The 17,321-nt window shown below is 38.4% G+C and overlaps 1 protein-coding gene across 1 annotated transcript in view; it reads right to left on the bottom strand.

Annotated features, from left to right (window-relative positions):
• ATP6V1C1 (ATPase H+ transporting V1 subunit C1) overlaps positions 1 to 17,321 on the bottom strand; it is a 63,193-nt gene that overhangs the window by 33,059 nt on the left and 12,813 nt on the right. The gene's annotated exons all lie outside the window — the stretch shown is intronic.

Genomic DNA, 17,321 nt, shown 5'->3' on the forward strand with positions numbered 1-17,321 from the left:
GTGGGGTAAGGGATCTTATGGTAAGGTTTAGCTATGAAATCTTAACAATAATATTGTTAAATTATGTTTGGCACATCATTATGTGCAGCATGCTCCCATATGATTTTTTACATCCCATCAGGCTATTCATAAGAACATCAGAGGCCTACCCAGCCCTGAAAACTGCATAGCCTACCCTACCCAGACAATTTGTCATTCAGACCCCTCTTGTCCATAATCTGGCCCCTTCCTACCTGTGTAGTCTTCTTAAACCTTACTCCCCATCACAAATTTTGGGAGACACTAGCCTCCTTGATATAAATTTTCACCAGCTATCTTCCATGTCTGGAATTCTCTCCCTCTTCATCTCTACCTCCTAGCTTCCTTAGTTTCCTTGAAGTCCCAGTTAAAATGCCACCTTTTCCAAGAAGCCTTTCCTAGTCTCTCTTAATGCTAATGTCTTCCCTGTCAAATGACAATAGTTGTTTGGGGCAGATAGGTGGTGCAGTGGAAAGAGTTACTGGGCTTAGAGTCAGGAAGACTCATCTTCCTAAATTCAAATCCAGCCTCAGACACTAGCTGTATGACTCTGGGCAAGTCACTAAACCCTGTAGGCTTCACTTTCTTCTTCTGTGACATGAACTGGAAAAAAAATAGCGAATCACTCGGGTATCTTTGCCAAGAAAACCCCAGATGGGGTCACAAAGAGCTGGACACAACTGAAACACCTCAACAACATAGTTGTTTGCGTGTTGCCTCCCCATTAGACTGAGAGCAGGAACTGGTTTTGCCTTTTTTTATCTCTAGCACTTAACACAGTCCCTACAACAGAGGAGGCACTCAATAAATGCTTCCTGACTTGACTTTAAATCTTCTAAGGGGTGATTAAGGCTATTTTTTTTTCATTTTCTTTAAAAATAACTATTATCTGAAAGACACTGAGCAAAAGATTTAAGTGGGTTAAAAAAATCAAGAGTAATAATTTACTTGAAAATATAAGAAGTTAAAAGTGGTATTTAGTCAGAAAAAGTCTGATTTTGCTCTGCCTTGGAATTCAATTCCGGGTGCTGCATTTTAGGGAAGATACTGATAAACTGAAGGGCATCTAGGCAGAACCTAGGATGGAAAGGGGTTGGTAGTTAATGCCATATGAAGACTGGTAAAAGGAACCAATGATCTTTAGTCTGGAAGATGATTTAAGGAGGGGCATGTATTTGAAGCATTCCATGGACAGCTAGTACAGGGATTAGACTTCTTCCGCATGAACCCAAGAGACGGGAGGGATAAAAGGAATAAATTTCAGAGAGGTAGATCTAGGCTTGATAGAAAATGAGAACAACTAGAGCTGTACAGAAGTAGAATGGACTGCTTATGAAGGTAGTAAGTAGTTTCAAGATCACCAGACATCTTTTTTTAAAATATTTTTAGTTGTTGACTGTTAAACATAAATAATAAAAAATACAAATATTTCAACATACAAAGAACAAAAAATAGCACTTTAAATGAAATGTGAACTTGTTATGTATAGGATTTTCTTTTAAGTATATACTAAATCTAATAACACAGTGACAAAATGACCCTATCCAAATCCCCTTCTGAACTTTGGAGAGCTTCAAGGGAGGACAGATGACTCTGTCAGAAATGCTGTAGAGGAATTGTTAGATGTGGACTGGAATAAATCATCTCTAATATGCTTCCCAACTCTCAGATTCTGTGATTCTAGAGCTCACTATCCAGTTGGCACTATGATATTTTTTTAAATCTATGACTCTCAGATTCACACAAGGAAGGACTAAAATATTAAAGATGCAATGTCTCCAAAAGTGGAAATTTTTTGTTCCAGTCAACTACTATAGGAAGTATAACACATTTTTTTTTTTTGGAAGTTCTGGAAAAGTTCTTTTCTTTCTTTCTTTTTTCTGGAGGGGGGATGGGGAAGGAAGAAAAGAAGAGGGGAGGTTAGCAGGTTTATATAGGATATGATTTAATCAGATTAAGTATGTGTTTCCACTCCCTTATGTAACTAGGAAATTCAAAGAGATGAATGCTCCAGTTCTCCCTTCTAAGACTACCAAGGTTGGGGAACCTGTGCGCCCTCTAGGTCCTCAAGCGCAACCCTTTGACTGAATCTAAACTTCACAAGTTCCCCACCCCTGAACTATGCTTATATATTTACCTTCCAACCCAGTCAACCTGAGCTCTACTTTTTGCAGAGGTGGGAAGGGAAATTCTCAGAGAACCATCTCCCTTTGCTTTAGCTGAGGGAATCTATTTAATAAATAAATGATGTTGGATATTGCCCCATACCCTCTGAACCTAGAGTGTGAACTTCCTTTTATCTTTCTCTTTTAGCTTACTCAGCACTTTGTAACTCTATAATAATACCAGTAACAATTAGTAGTATAATATACTGCTTACTTCTATACTTGCCTTAATCATCTTATGAAATTATAAGCTCCTTAGGGACAGGAACTATTTCTTACTCATCTGTATATCAAATGAGATAAAGTATGTAAAATGCATTGCAAACTTTAAAGCATGATAAATATCAGCTAATAATTTTTTTTATTTTTTACATGTTTCTTTAATTAAGATTTTTTATTTTTAGTTTACAACACTCAGTTCCGCATGATTTTGATTTCCAGATTTTCTTCCCCCTCTCCCTCCCCAGGACGGCATGGAATTCGATATATCTTCCACATATAACTTCACATTGAACTTATTTACACAATAGTCAAGTTGTAAAGAAGAATTATGACCAATGGAATGAATCATGAGAAAGAAGAAACAAAACAAAACAAAAACAAAAGAGAAAAAAAAAACAAAGAAAAAAAGGAGAGCAAACAGTTTGCCTCAACCTGCATTCAGACTCCACAGTTCTTTCTCTGGATGTAGATAGCTCGCTCCATCATGAGTCCCTTGGAGTTGTGTTTTAACCTTGTATTGCTGAGAAAGAGCTAAGTCTATCAGGGTTAGTCATCCCAGAATCCATATATCTGCGGTTGTGCATAATGTTCTCCTAGTTCTGCTCCGCTCGCTCAGCATTATATCATGTAGGTCTTTTCAGGTTATTATGAAGTCTGTATCTTCCCCATTTGTTATAGCACAATAGTATTCCATTACCTTCATATACCACAATGTGTTCAGCCACTCCCCAATTGATGGGCATCCCCTTGATTTCCAATTCTTTGCTACTACAAAAAGAGCCGCTATAAATATTTTTGTACATACGGGTCCTTTTCCCATTTGTGTAATCTCTTTCGGATACAACCCTAGAAGTGGTATTGCTGGGTCAAGAGGTATGAACATTTTTACAGCCCTTTGGGCATAGTTCCAAATTGCTCTCCAGAATGGCTGGATCAGTTCACAACTCCACCAACAATGTAACAGTGTTCCAATTTTCCCACATCCTCTCCAGCATTTATCATTTTCCTGTTTTGTCATTTTAGCCAATCTGACAGGAGAGATGTGGTACCTAAGAGTTGTTTTCATTTGCATTTCTCTAATCAGTAATGATTTCGAGCATTTTTTTCCTATGCCTATAGATATCTTTAATTTCTGCCTCTGAAAACTGCCTGTTCATATCCTTTGACCATTTCTCAATTGGGGAATGACTGGTATTCCTATAAATTTGGCTCAGTCCCCTATATATTTTAGAGATGAGGCCTTTATCAGTGACACTAGTTGTAAAGATTTTCTCCCAATTTTCTGCTTCCCTCCTAATCTTTGTCGCATTGGCTTTGTTTATACAAAAACTTTTCAATTTAACATAAAATTATCCTTTTGTATTTTGTAAAGCTCTCTATCTCTTCTTGTGTCATAAATTCTTTCCTTTCCCATAGGCAAACTATTCCTTGTTCTCCCAAATTGCTTATAGTATCAGCCTTTATACCTAAATCATGGACCCATTTTGTCTTTATTTTGGTATATGGTGTAAAACGTTGGTCTATGCCCAGTTTCTGCCCTACCATTTTCCAATTTTCCCAGCAGTTTTTGTGAAATAGTGAATTCTTAGCCCAGAAGCTGGATTCTTTCGGTTTATCAAAGAGTAGATTGCTATAGTCGTTGACTACTGCGTCTTGTGTACCTAACCTATTCCACTGATCTACTACTCTGTTTCTTAGCCAGTACCAGGTAGTTTTGATGACTGCTGCTTTATAGTACAGTTTAATATCCAGTATGGCTAGGCTACCTTCCCTAGTGTTTCTTTTCATTAATTCCCTAGATATTCTAGACCTCTTATTCTTCCAGATGAATTTTGTTATTATTTTATGCAGCTCTGTAAAATAATTTTTCAGTAGTTCGATTGGTACGGCACTAAAGAAATAAATTAATTTAGGTAAAATTGTCATTTTTATTATATTAACTTGGCCTAACCATGAGCAACTGATATTTTTCCATTTATTTAGATCTAACTTTATTTGTGTGAAAAGTGTTTCGTAATTATGTTCATATAGGCCCTGGGTTTGTCTTGGCAGATAGACTCCCAAATATTTTACAGTGTCTACAGTAACTTTGAATGGAATTTCTCTATCTCTTGTTGTTGGGCTTTGTCAGTAATGTATAGGAATGTTGAGGATTTATTTCGGTTTATTTTATATCCCCAACTTTGCTAAAGTTGTTTATTATTTCAAGTAGTTTTTTACTTGATTCTCTGGGATTCTCTAAGGAAATCATCATATCATCTGCTAAAAAGTGATAATTTAGTTTCCTCTTTGCCTATTCTAATTCCTTCAATTTCTTTTTCTTCTCTTATTGCTACAGCTAACATTTCTAGTACCAGATTGAATAATAAGGGTGATAATGGACATCCTTGTTTCATCCCCAGCTATTAATATTAATCTCCTACAATACCCAGTTTAGTATTTTATAAACAGTAGATGCTCTGATAATCTAGTTAACCCAGAACCTAGTTAAATTTAAGGTCCTCAAAGCTCAGCACCAAATAAACTAAAAGATCTTCAACCAAAGAGCTCCCAAGAAACAAGACTGTACTTTTTCCCAGGACAGAACAACTGTTCTTCCCTATGAGAGCAAGATTCAAATGTCAGTGCTTATAAGAAGCTTGAGCCATCATTTTTTTAACTACTTCATTTTACTAAAGATGAAACTAGGGTTCAGAGAAGTTAAATGATTTGTCTGAGATCAAACAGCTAAGGCAAAAATCAAGACTAGAACCAGGGTTTCTGGTCTCTTAAGTCTGATGTTCCTCCCATCATACCATGTTTCTTCCAGAACCTCTTCCCCACAGTACCCTGGAAAGGGTAACCTTATTCTAAAACAAGTCATGGACTTGGTCATTTCCATGGGCCCAAGAAAACAATCTTCTCTTTAACTGGGAAACAGGTAGGAAGGCTAACTACAGTGCTCTCATTTTTTTTTTTCCTGAAAAGGTTCTACTCCCTCGATTTCAACAGACAGGCTCTGGGGATACAACCACCACTAATTAATAAACCACAGCTCCCACCCTCATGGAGGATGGGACAAATAAAATATCTATAATTAAAAAGTGAGACAATGGGAATACGCATTTACAAAAGAGTATCTGTATCTTCCAATTACTAGAAAAAATGTTCAATAATCAGAGAAATGCATATTAGACCAGAAATACCACCTATAAAACTCCCCACACTAACAAAAGTAAAGACACAAAATTCATCACTTGATGACTGAATTTCAAATAGATTCTTTCTGGAGAGCAATGTGACAATTCAATGCAAGAATTCTAAAAATCATTCCCAACAATTCCATTACTAGGCACATGCCTTAAGAAATTATCAAAAGGAAAAAAAGATTACTTTTATACAGCATTATCTGAAATTGTGGAAAAATTAGAAACACCAAGTTCCCTTCTGGCTCTAGCTTTCTGTGATTGAATGAAGAAAGCAGAATTAGAAGATGAGCATACACGCACATCAACCTTAATCATCTAACTGGAAAATGTACAAAGAGAAACAAAGGAAGGAATCACAGGGGGAGGAAATAACTGATAAATTTATACATGTGTGGATGTACATGCATGTGTGTGTATGTTAAAGGTATCTTTAAAAAGTTTAGTAATGACAAATAATGGCTAATATTTATATAGTGTTCTAAGGTTTTCAAAAGACTTTATATATCCTTTCTCATAAGTTCATAAGAGGTATGTACCAGGTACAATTTCAAGTCCAAGGTGAAAGCTCATTACACCAAACGGGGGAGGGGAGAAGATAGAATCATTGTCAGTGAAGAATATGGAAGAAAACAGCACGTAAGGCAAACTGCATGGGGGGTGTGTACGCAGAGGACTGGGAGGGAGAAATCCCCATATAGGAACAGCGTCAGTAAAAGCAGGTAGGTCTGGTACAAGAGGTAGACAGAAAGCTACGAAGTAGGGTGGTGTGGGGAAAGCCTTAAATTCCACAGTACAGAGTTTGAATTTTATGTAGTAGGCATTACAAAGACATTGAAGAAAAAAAAGCAATGATTTGATCAGATCAATAAATAAGGAAGATTATTCAATAAAGTGAAGGGCAGTTTAGAACCTAGAGAAATTAGAAGCAGCAAGACCTGTTAGCTGTTAAAACTGACTAAGTAGGTGGTAATAAGAGTCTGCAATAGGGCAGTTGAAAGTGGAAATAAAAGTGACCTTCTTGCTGATTGATCATCACAAAAAATATTACATCTCGTATCTCTAGTGCCTGTACCAAGGTGCAGTGGTACAGATTGTCTGCCGTGGCTGAAACAAATTCCTCACTTCTGTCTCTCAGAATATCTAAATTCCTTTAAATCTCAGCTCAAACGCTACCTCCTACATGAGGGTTTTCCTGATCCTCCCCAAATTGCCTTTTATTCTGAATATATTTATATGTGCAACATGTCTGCCCCAAAAAGAATATAAATTCTTCAAAGTCAGGGACTATTTGATCTCTGTCTTAGTATCCAGCACTGAGCAACTGCAAACTTCCCTATTACTGTCAAGGGCACCACCACCTTCCTCCCAGTCACTCATGCCCTCAACCTTGGTATCATCTCCAACTCCTCACTCTCATTCACCCCATATAGCCAATTCACTGATAATCTGCACATTTCTACTTTCTTATTTCCCTGTGTCTCTACTTGCACAGCAACTACTTCAGCTCAGGGTCTTATCACCTCATCATAGCCTTCTAACTGACTTCTCCACTGTCTCCCCACTCCAATTCATCCTCCACTGATCTGCCAAAGTAATTTCTCTAAGGTCTAAGTCTGAATATGTTGCCCACCCCTATTCAATGAACTTCAGTGCCTGTTACTTCCAAGATCAAATGTAAAGTCCTTTGTTTGGCACTTAAAACTCTTGATACATAACCTGACCCCTTCCTACCTTTCTAGGGTTTTCATATTTTACTCTTCTCCACACACACACACACAATAAGATCCATCTACACGAACCTACTTGCTTTTCCTCAAACACTGGCTGTCCCCCAGCACTGGAACGCTCTCTCTTCATTTCTGCCTCTTAGCTTTCTTTGTTTCCTTCAAGACTCAGCTCAAATCCCACCTTCTTCAAGAGGTCTTTCCCTGACAAGCCCAAGTCTCCCTCCAACCCCCCAAGTGCCTGCCCTCTGGGATTATTTCACATTCACAATGTATATAGCTATTTCCACGTTGTCTCCCCTGTCAGAATATGAGCTATTTGAGGGCAGAAACAAGGTTTTTGCTTTTCTTTGTATCTCCAGTGATTAGCACAGTTACCAGAACAATGTAAGTGTTGAATAAATGTTTGTTAAGTGATAGATCAAATGAGATAATATCTCTAAATCGCTTAGCACAATGCCTGGCACATACTTAGCACCATATAAATGCTTACTCCCTTTCTCCCCCTTCTCTTCATGACACAAAACATGGGCTTAATAAATGTCTTTTAACTGATGTGTCCCAGTGAATATGAAATCCTGTATTTGCGGAAGAAGTGGAGAATCTTAGCTAAATTGCAAGCTGCAAGCCTGCTTCCCATAATTGCTAGTTGGAGGTATGTGAGCCAAATAAATCATTCATTATAAATGCAGGTCTCTTCTATTTTTCTCCTGACTGAACCTCACAACGAAGGGAGGGTCACGGATTAATACCACTGAAGATGTTCTTTGGGAGAAAGGTCAAGTAGTGAGAGAAATGTGAAAGTCATGTGCATAGAAAAGTTAGTTTAGGCATTAGAAGGAGTAAATGAAATTGCCAAGAAATAAAGTATAGAGAAGAGAAAATCAAGCATGGAGCCTTACCAAACAGATCCTAATGAACTGAATGAAATGAAAGAGTCAGGAAGAGAAGAGATGGAGAAAAAGCAAGAGAGGTAGTATCTCAGACACAGAGGGGGGAAAAGGCACCAAGAGGAAAGAAGTGGTTAAGAAAATCGAAAGCTGCAGAGGTCATGGAGAAAGAGGAATGAGAAAAGGCCTCTGGATTTGGTAATCAAGAGGTCATTAATCATAGGGAGAAGAGTTTCGAAAGCATAGTACAGATAGAAGTCAGTTTGCAAAGGCTAAATGGGTGATGCAGAAGTAGAAGCATGACAAGAATCATCAGAATTACTTGGCACTGGTTAAAAAAGTAGACCAGTAAAGTACATACGTAAGCAAGCATCAGCAACTCAATAACCCAGCATTCAATAAATCTAAGAGCATAAACTGGGGGGCAAGACTCCTTATTCATTAAGAACTCCTGGAAAAACATGAATAAAATTTGGCAAAAAGTACATTTAAACCAGTAACCTATATCACATATCACAGTTAGTTCCAAATGGATACTTAACATAAACATTTAAGTTTTTAAAAATTGGACAAAAATGGATAGAGGTATTTATGGAGGTAACTATGGCTACAAGAGAATTTTTTTAACCCCATTTAGTAGTATTTTTTCCAATTACATATAAAGATAATTTTCAACGTTCACTTTTGCAAGATTTTGAATTCCAAATTTTTCTCCCTTCCTCCCTTCCCCCCCCAAGACAGCAAGCAATCTGATACAGGCTATACATGTACAATCATATTAATCATATTTCCACATTAATCATGTTGTAAAAGAAGAATCAGAACAAAAGGGAAAACCCACGAGAAAGAAGAAAAAAAGGTGAAAATAATACACTTCAATCTTCAATCAGCCTCCACAGTTATTTCTCTGGATATGGTTAACATTTTCCATCATGAGTCTTTTGGAATTGTCTTAGATCACTGGATTGCTGAGAAGAGCTAAGTCTATCATATTTGATCATAGCACAATGTTGCTGTTACTGTGTACAATGTTCTGGTTCTGCTCACTTCACTTAGCATAAGTCTTTCCAGGTTTTTCTGAAATCTGTTTATCATTTCTTAAAGCACAATAGTATTCCATTACATTCAAATACTACAATTTGTTCAGCCATTCCCCAACCAATGGGCATCCCCACAATTTCCAATTAAGAGAATTTTTTTTCTTAAAAAAATTCTGATTGCTTGTTTTCATATTACCAACATTTCCCAATTTGAAAAAAAAAAAATAGTTCAACACAGACACATTGAACAAGTATGACATTATAACCAGGGCTGCATATTCATAGTCTTCCATCTTGGCAAATAAAGAAGTGCCTTCTCATTCCTCTTTTTGGGGGCCAAGGTTTGTCATTATCATTTCAAAGGATTCAGTTTAGAGTGGGGGTGTTCTTTCTATTTACATTGCTGTAATTCATCAAGGATGTTTTCCTTTTTCTCTTTATTCCAACTCAATCAGTTCATAAATTCTTTCTATGATTCTCAGCAGTCATCACATTCATCATTTCTTACAGTACAGTTCTATTCTCTCCATACACTACAACCTGGTCCAAACATTCCCCAATTAATGAGTATCTGCTGGGTTTCTTTGTAGTTTTCTTACTACAAAAAATTGTTCTCAAAAAAACTCTAGTGAATACGAGGCCCTTAAAACAACCAAAACAAAACAGTGACTTCCCTTTAGGTATATGCCTAGCTGTGGGATCTCTGAGTCAAAAGGAACGGCCATTTTAGTCACTTTAATTCCAAATGGCTTTCCAGAAAGGACAGACCAAATTCACTGCTCCAACATATTGCTATGAATGTATTTCTACAACCTACAAGAGAATTCTAGACCAGATGGGGAAAAGAGGTGATCGTGAAATAAATCATTCTGATTTCATGAATTGAAAAGTTTTTGTACTAAGAAAATCAATGTAAATAGAGGGAAATAGGTGGGAATTTTTTTTGGTTTCATATATCTCTAAAGGTCTGATATCAAGATATTCAGGGAATTAGCAGCAATATAAGACCAAGAACCATTCCCCAATGAACAAACTGTCCAAGGATATAACAAAAAGTTCTGAAGAGGAATGCGAACTATCACTTGCTACTATTTAGTATTACTTGATTTTGTATTACTCCAAATCAAGGATAACAGAAATGAAAAGCAAAACAACTCTGAGGTTTCACTTCACACAAAGTATGTTCAACAAGATGACAAAAGAAAACAGTCATTATTGTTAGAGCTGTGGGAAGACCAGAACACTAATAAGATGTTGGTAAAGTTGTGAATTATAACCTTCCTGGAGAGGAATTTAGAATTATCTCAAAAATGTAACTAAAATGTACATGCCCTTTGACCTAGAGATCTTACTGATTGGTATATAACCACCCCCACCCCAAAGAGTCAAAGAGAGAACAGTCCCATCTATACTAAAATATGCATAGCAGCAATTTGTAGTATTAAAGAACCGGGTGAAAAAGTATTCATTAATTGAGTGCATAGCTAAAAAAAAACCAAACACAACTATGGTATGTGAAACCGAAGGAATATTACCGTGTCATAAGAAATTATAAATGTAAAGAATTCAGAAAAGCACAAGAAGATTTATTCATATAAACTGATACAGAATGAAGTAAGCAAAACCAGAAAAATACTATATACCATAAATGGAAAGAGTAAAAAATCCACTACCATCTCCAACAACTGAATACTGTAGAAGTACAATGACCATGGCTGACACACAGAAGAACCTCCTTTCCCTTCATTACACAAGTTGGGGACTCTGAATACAGAATGTTTTATATACTTCATAAATTTTCTGACATGGTAGGGGTTTTGCTTAGGTTTGCTGAACTGGTTTTTCTTTCTTTTTTAATCTTAATTACACAACAGTGTTTCCATAAGGGAACTGCTTCCTAGAATTTCCTGGGAAATTTAAGTGTTTTCCTGATCCTAAATCCTGAAAAAAAAAATGAATTAAGTTGGAAAAATGTGTTGTGGTTCTCCTTTGGGCATTAAAGGTTGTCAATCAATCAACAATTACTGGTTTGAAGTAATCCACTGTCTTCAAAAGAGGAGAAAACCCTGAAAAATGGAGTCAAAAGTTAAGGTCAAGATTTCCGGGAACTGAGACAGGAGAACATAGAACAGAAGCAGTCAACTTCTAATCAGTCCATCTTGCTTATAATTTTAACTGTCACCATGTTGTAAGTTTGTGTTTGTGGCCCTGTCTGACGTTAATGGTGAGTCATTCTTGCAAATAAAATAAATATTAACAAGTTTATATACAGAGTATACTTTATACAAATACTAACAATGAGATTCTAAGAGTTTTGGAAGCAAAATAAAGCTCCTAAATTGGGGGATGGGGGGTAAAGAAGTGTCACAGCATCCAGCCAGGATGTATCTGGGAACTGACATTAGAAGTAGTGGGCAAGCGAGGCAAGTCACCAATCAGAACAATGGCACAGTGGCAAGAGCACAAGCTGCTGAGTAAGAGAATTTGGGATCAAATTACATGATTGCTATTTGAGTGACCAGAAGCAAATCACTTAACGTTCCTGGGTCTGATTTCCTCATCATTAAAATGAGGGCCTTGAGGCCAAGGCAAGATCTATGACCCTGTAAAAGGTTTTTTTTAATGGACTTAAGAAACCGGAACATGCTCATTGACAGAATGAAAGACAGAAGACACATGAGAAAAGATTACTGCTTATACAAGGTCCTTGGAGGAGGCAAGAAAGAATGAGGGATTAAGCCTCTGAGGAAAGAAGTAAATCAGTGAAGAAGGGAGGCCCTGGGAAAAAAGATTACCTGTGTTTTGCACGCAGTAAGTTTGACACATCTATGGGACAGTCAATTTGAAATGTCCAAAAGGCAATTGGTGATGCAAGACAAGAGGTTAGGTTTGGATTTCAGATCAAAGAATGACCTGCCTAGAGATAATTGGAGGCTTGGGAGCAGAGATCAAAAAGGGAGATCTCCTCAGAAGTACAAGTTTTCAGAATGTTATGTCAATCACCTCTTCTCCTTGATTTTTTCTTCTCACTAGGTTTTCATGACACTGCTGTCTCTTGGCCCTCCTCTTGCCTCTAACTTCCCTTTCTCAGCCTCCTTTGCTGGATCTTCATCCAGGCCACACCCACTAGCCCAAGGCTGGGTCTTGGGCCTTCTTTCTTTCCTCCACTGTACTTCACATTTTATTCCACAGTATTTCACTTGGTGATCTTGTCAGCTCCCGTGGATTCAATCATAATATGTAGGTAGATGATGTTCAGGTCTACTCATTCAAACTTAACCTCTCTGACCTCGAGTCCCACATTTCCAACACTCTATTATTAGACATCTTGAACTAAATGTCCCATTGACATCTTAAACCCAACACATTGAAAATGAAACGCATAATCTTCCCTCCCAATCCCTCCCCTCTTCTGAACTCCTCTATATTGTCAAGAGCACCACCATCCTTTTAGTCACTCAGGCCTGCAACTTAGGTGTCATCCTCCACTCCTCACTCTCTCTCACCCTTCATAACCAATCTGTTGCCAAGTCCTGTTGATTCCACCTTTACAACATCTCTCCTCTGACACTGCCACCAAGAGTCAAAGCCCTCATCATCTCACATCTGGACTATTGCAAAAGCCTTCTGTTTGGTCTTCTGCTTAGTCTCTCTCCAATCCAATCCATCCTCCATTTAGATGTCAAAATACTTTTCCTATAAAGCCCAGGTCTAAAGATGGCACACATCCCACCCCGACATTTCAATCAACTCAGTGAACCCCAATTATCTCCAGGATCAAATATAAAATTCTCAGTTTGATATTCAAACACCTTCATAAACTGTCTCATTCCTACCTCTCCAGTCTTCTTATACCATATTCCCTACCCCATGTACTCTGTGATCTACTAACATTGGCTTCCTTGCTCTACCTCCAACAAGACAATCAATCTCCCAACTCCCAGAATTTTCATGACAATCTCCTGCGCCTGGGATTCTCTTCATTGCCACTTCCTGGTTTCCTTTAAGTTCCCAACTAAAATCCCATTAATTGATAAATGATCTGTGTTCTGACTGCTCCGCCAACCATTCCCTGTGTTTCTCCCTCTCCTCTGGCCTCCCTATTCCCTAAGAGACAACAATATTGAAATTAGGCCAATTAATAACCCAAAAATGGCCTCTCAGTGTTCAAGTGAAAGAGTCAATCAACGCAGCAAATAGCCACCTCAACCTCCAAAACCACCACCCTGATTGATCAGCAGCCATCAACATCAAGGTAAAACCCTCTACCAGCAAAAAGATCATGACTTGGTGAAAACTCAGATGATAGTTAACTTTTTTAGTAATAAAGTATTTTTAATTAAAATGTGTACTTTTTTAGATATACTACTACTGCACATTTAATAAACTATAGTATAATGTAAACCTAATTTTTATATATGTTTGGAAACCAAAAAATTCAGGTGCCTCACTTTATTTCATTATTTGCTTTACTGCAGTGGTCTGGAACCTAACCCACAATATCTCCAAGGTATGCCTATATTTATTTGTATGTTGTCTCTCCTATTAGATAGTTAGCTCCTTGGGATCAGGGATGTTTTTCCTCTTTCTTTTTATCCCTGGAACTTAGCATAGTACCTGGCAAAAAGTAGGTGCTTTAATGTTTACTAACTTGACTAACATGTCCAAAGCAGAACTTAAAATATTCTGCCCCCATCTCCCCTCAACCGAGTGTTTCTCCAAACTTTTCCATGTCTGTTGCTGGTATCACCATTCTTCAATAACCTAAACTGGCAACTTGGGAGTTGACTCTTCCTTCTCCACCAGTTTGGGGATTCATCACCTTAAACTGGACTACTAAAAAATAGCCTTCACTTTAAATTAATCTCCCTGCCTCCAATCCTTCTCCTTTCCAATTCATCCTTAACACTACTGCAAATTCCTAAAGCACCAGTCCAAGCACATCCTTTATCCCTTCAGCTCAAATATCTTCAACACAAAATCCTCACTTGGCAACTGAATTATCATTAACTTAAAATCTTATTTCTTTTTGTAGAGTGTAGAAAACTACACTCTAGCCCCCTCTTCCATGTCTTCTCCATTCCAGTTCTACCTGGTCTGCTGGTTGTTCTCTGTACATGACAGTCCAAACATCCGACCTCCATACTTTTTCATAAGTGGCCCCAAATTCCCAAAATGCATTCCTTCCTCACCTCTCTCAGAGAATCAAAGCACAGAAAGGGGGCACTCCACTCCCCAGTTACTAATACAATCTCCTTCCCAAAATTACTTTGAATTTACTCATCTGTGTATGCAATGTTATCCTCCTCCCCTTTTGTCCCTCTGTCTAGAATACAAAATCCTGAAGGCCAAGTCTATTTCTGTCTTGTCTTTGAATGTACACAGGAGGCACTTAAACGTGTATTGAATTAAACTGAGGAGTGAGAATATCATCCAAGCTTCTGTAGAAAACAAAAAGCATCAGAGGTTCAACATGTAGGCTGAATTTTTTTAATATAAAGTTCAATACAGATGCAGGAGAGATGTGATACTTAGAGAACTGGGCACTGAGAACAAGTCAGAAGAACCACTATCATTAACTGATAGTTCTCTGATGAAACTTTTCTTTAGTGTACATGTACCAGTTTCTACAGCTTCTTAAAGGGACAGTGCTGTGAAACAGTGTGAGACTCACACACCAGCTATATATGAGGAGAGGTTTGACTGAGTATTCAGGGTGAGTTTAAAAAGCAAGTAGTATTCAAGGCTAAGATGAGATATTAATAAGTTGAGAAGAAGGCAAAAGCTATCGGACTATACCAATTGTTAGTTTACTTTGAAAGCCTGTCTGTCCCATGGGGATTATCTACTTTATAAGTTGCTTTGCAGACAAAAAATATGATGGAAAGGAAAATATAAGCTATGACATCATTATCTCTTTCCACTAAAAATTTAGGCTCAGAAAAGTTTGATGATGGCCACATGGCTAAGACGCGGCAGAAATGAAAACTTCAAAATCAATAAAGCTTTTAATGCCTCCTGTAAGCCAGGTACTGGACTGGGGGCACAGACAAAAATGAAACAGCCTCTGCCTTGAAGGAGCATGCATTCTATTCGAAGGGACAAGACATACATAAATAAGTATATGCAAACTATTTTTAAAGGTAAGTTTATGAGAAGGACGTTAGCAGTTAGGAGGAATGAGAGGCCTCCCACGGAAGTAGCACCTCGGCAGTTTAAATGAAAGAAGAGATTACAAAAAGGCAGAGGTGATATGGGAGTGTAACCCAGGCAGGAGGGCTGGCCAGGACAAAGCCAACGAAATGGGAAATGGAGTGTCATGTGTGAGGAATAGCTTGGCTTGGCCACAGAGGGCAGAATGGGAAGTAATGTATAATAATGTTAAAAAGGTAGACATGGGGCAAGGTTGTAAAGGGCTTTAAAAGCTAAGCACAGGAGCTTATATGTGATCCTGGAGGGAAGAGAAAACTATTAGAGCTTAATAAGTAGGGGAAATGTCATGTTCAGAAATGCACTTGAAGAAAATCCCTTTAGCAGGGGGTGAAGAATGGATTCATAATGGGAGATCTGAGGCAGACAGCTCAATTAGGAGGCTAGTTCAACAATAATCCAGGCAAGAGGTGATAAGTACCTGAACTGAGGGTACCTATGTGAGTAGGAAGAAGAAAAGGGTGAGATGTGTTGTGAGGATAAAAGCAACAAGATCTGGCAATTAATTGGCTTATGTGTGGTAAGGAAAACTGTGGAGTCAAAAAAAAATTAGGTTGCAAACCTAACTGGAAAGGCAATGGTACACACTATTAATATAAGGAGCTTTGGAGTGGAGGAGGGTGAATCTGAGGGGAAAGAAAAGGGAAGTTGTGTTGGTAATCAAAATGGGCTCCTTAGCATTTAGTCCAACAAGTGCCCTTAAAGAGTGTGGCCTTTGTTTCCTTTGATTAATTCAGTGTCTTTGATTGAGCCTTACTAGGTGCTAAGCCCCAGGCCCAAACCCCTATTAGGTGTAAAACCTTGGTGGGTGTGGATTGGCAACTAAGGTGGGGCCCAAGGTGGGGCTAACTCCAGGGAGGGCCTAGTTTACATGTCTGGGAGAGCAGAGGCTTTTAGACCATGTGGGTTTAAGTCTGCCTCTTTGTGACGATTCTAGGTCACATGGGTGAGTCGCATGTGTGACTCACCCCTGATGCTGAAAAAGATATAAAAACTAGGGGTTGGCTGCTTATTCTTGGGAGCCCTCTTACTCACAGCCATGGTGGCGCGCGACTTTGGGCCAGCCCTTATTCTGAGCTCCCAGGCTGAACCTAGATGTTGGTAACTATGAATTGTATTGCGTCTGTCTGTTGATATTTGTACTTTGTAATTTGCTCTTCAGCGTGCTGGCTTTTTGCCCTGAACTAAGTGAATGATATTTGTATGCTGAATTAAAGTAAGCTTGTCAACCCCTTCAACTTTGCTTTCCTTATTAAAGCAGATCAAAAGAACCTGTGCTTTCCCAGCGTGCCGGCAGCTTTCCAGGTGCTGGCTGTGGGTGGATCTTACACCCCACAGAAGCTGCTACCCGGATTGCTGAAACAGAAGCATTCTGTTTTGGACATGCTAAGTTTGAGAAGCTGAAGGGGCAGTCAGTTTTAGATAGCCATTAGACAGATAGAAATACAATAATGATGCTCAGCAGAAAGACTAGGCCTAGATATATAGACTGGGAGGCATTTGCATAGGGATAACAATCAAACCCATGAGAACTAAGGCAGTCACCAAGTTTGGGAGGGAAAAAGAAGGTCCAGGGTAGAGTCTTAGAGGACACCTAGAGTCAGAGGTACAATATGAATAATGAAATCAATGCAGATTGAGAAGGAAAGGTCAGATGAGGAGGAGGAGAACCAAAAGAAGTAGTATCATGAAAACCTAGAGAGAAAAGAGCACCAAGGAAAAGAATGTTGTCAACAGTGTCCAATGCTGCAGAGAGGTTGAATGGGATGAGGAGTGAAAAAAGCTATCAGATCTGGCAATTAAGAGAGCAGCTTCATTTGAGTAATGAGGTCAGAAGCCAGATGGCAAAGGGTTTAGATAAGCG

Source organism: Trichosurus vulpecula, chromosome 1 (assembly GCF_011100635.1).
Source record: "Trichosurus vulpecula isolate mTriVul1 chromosome 1, mTriVul1.pri, whole genome shotgun sequence".
Classification (NCBI taxonomy): domain Eukaryota; kingdom Metazoa; phylum Chordata; class Mammalia; order Diprotodontia; family Phalangeridae; genus Trichosurus; species Trichosurus vulpecula.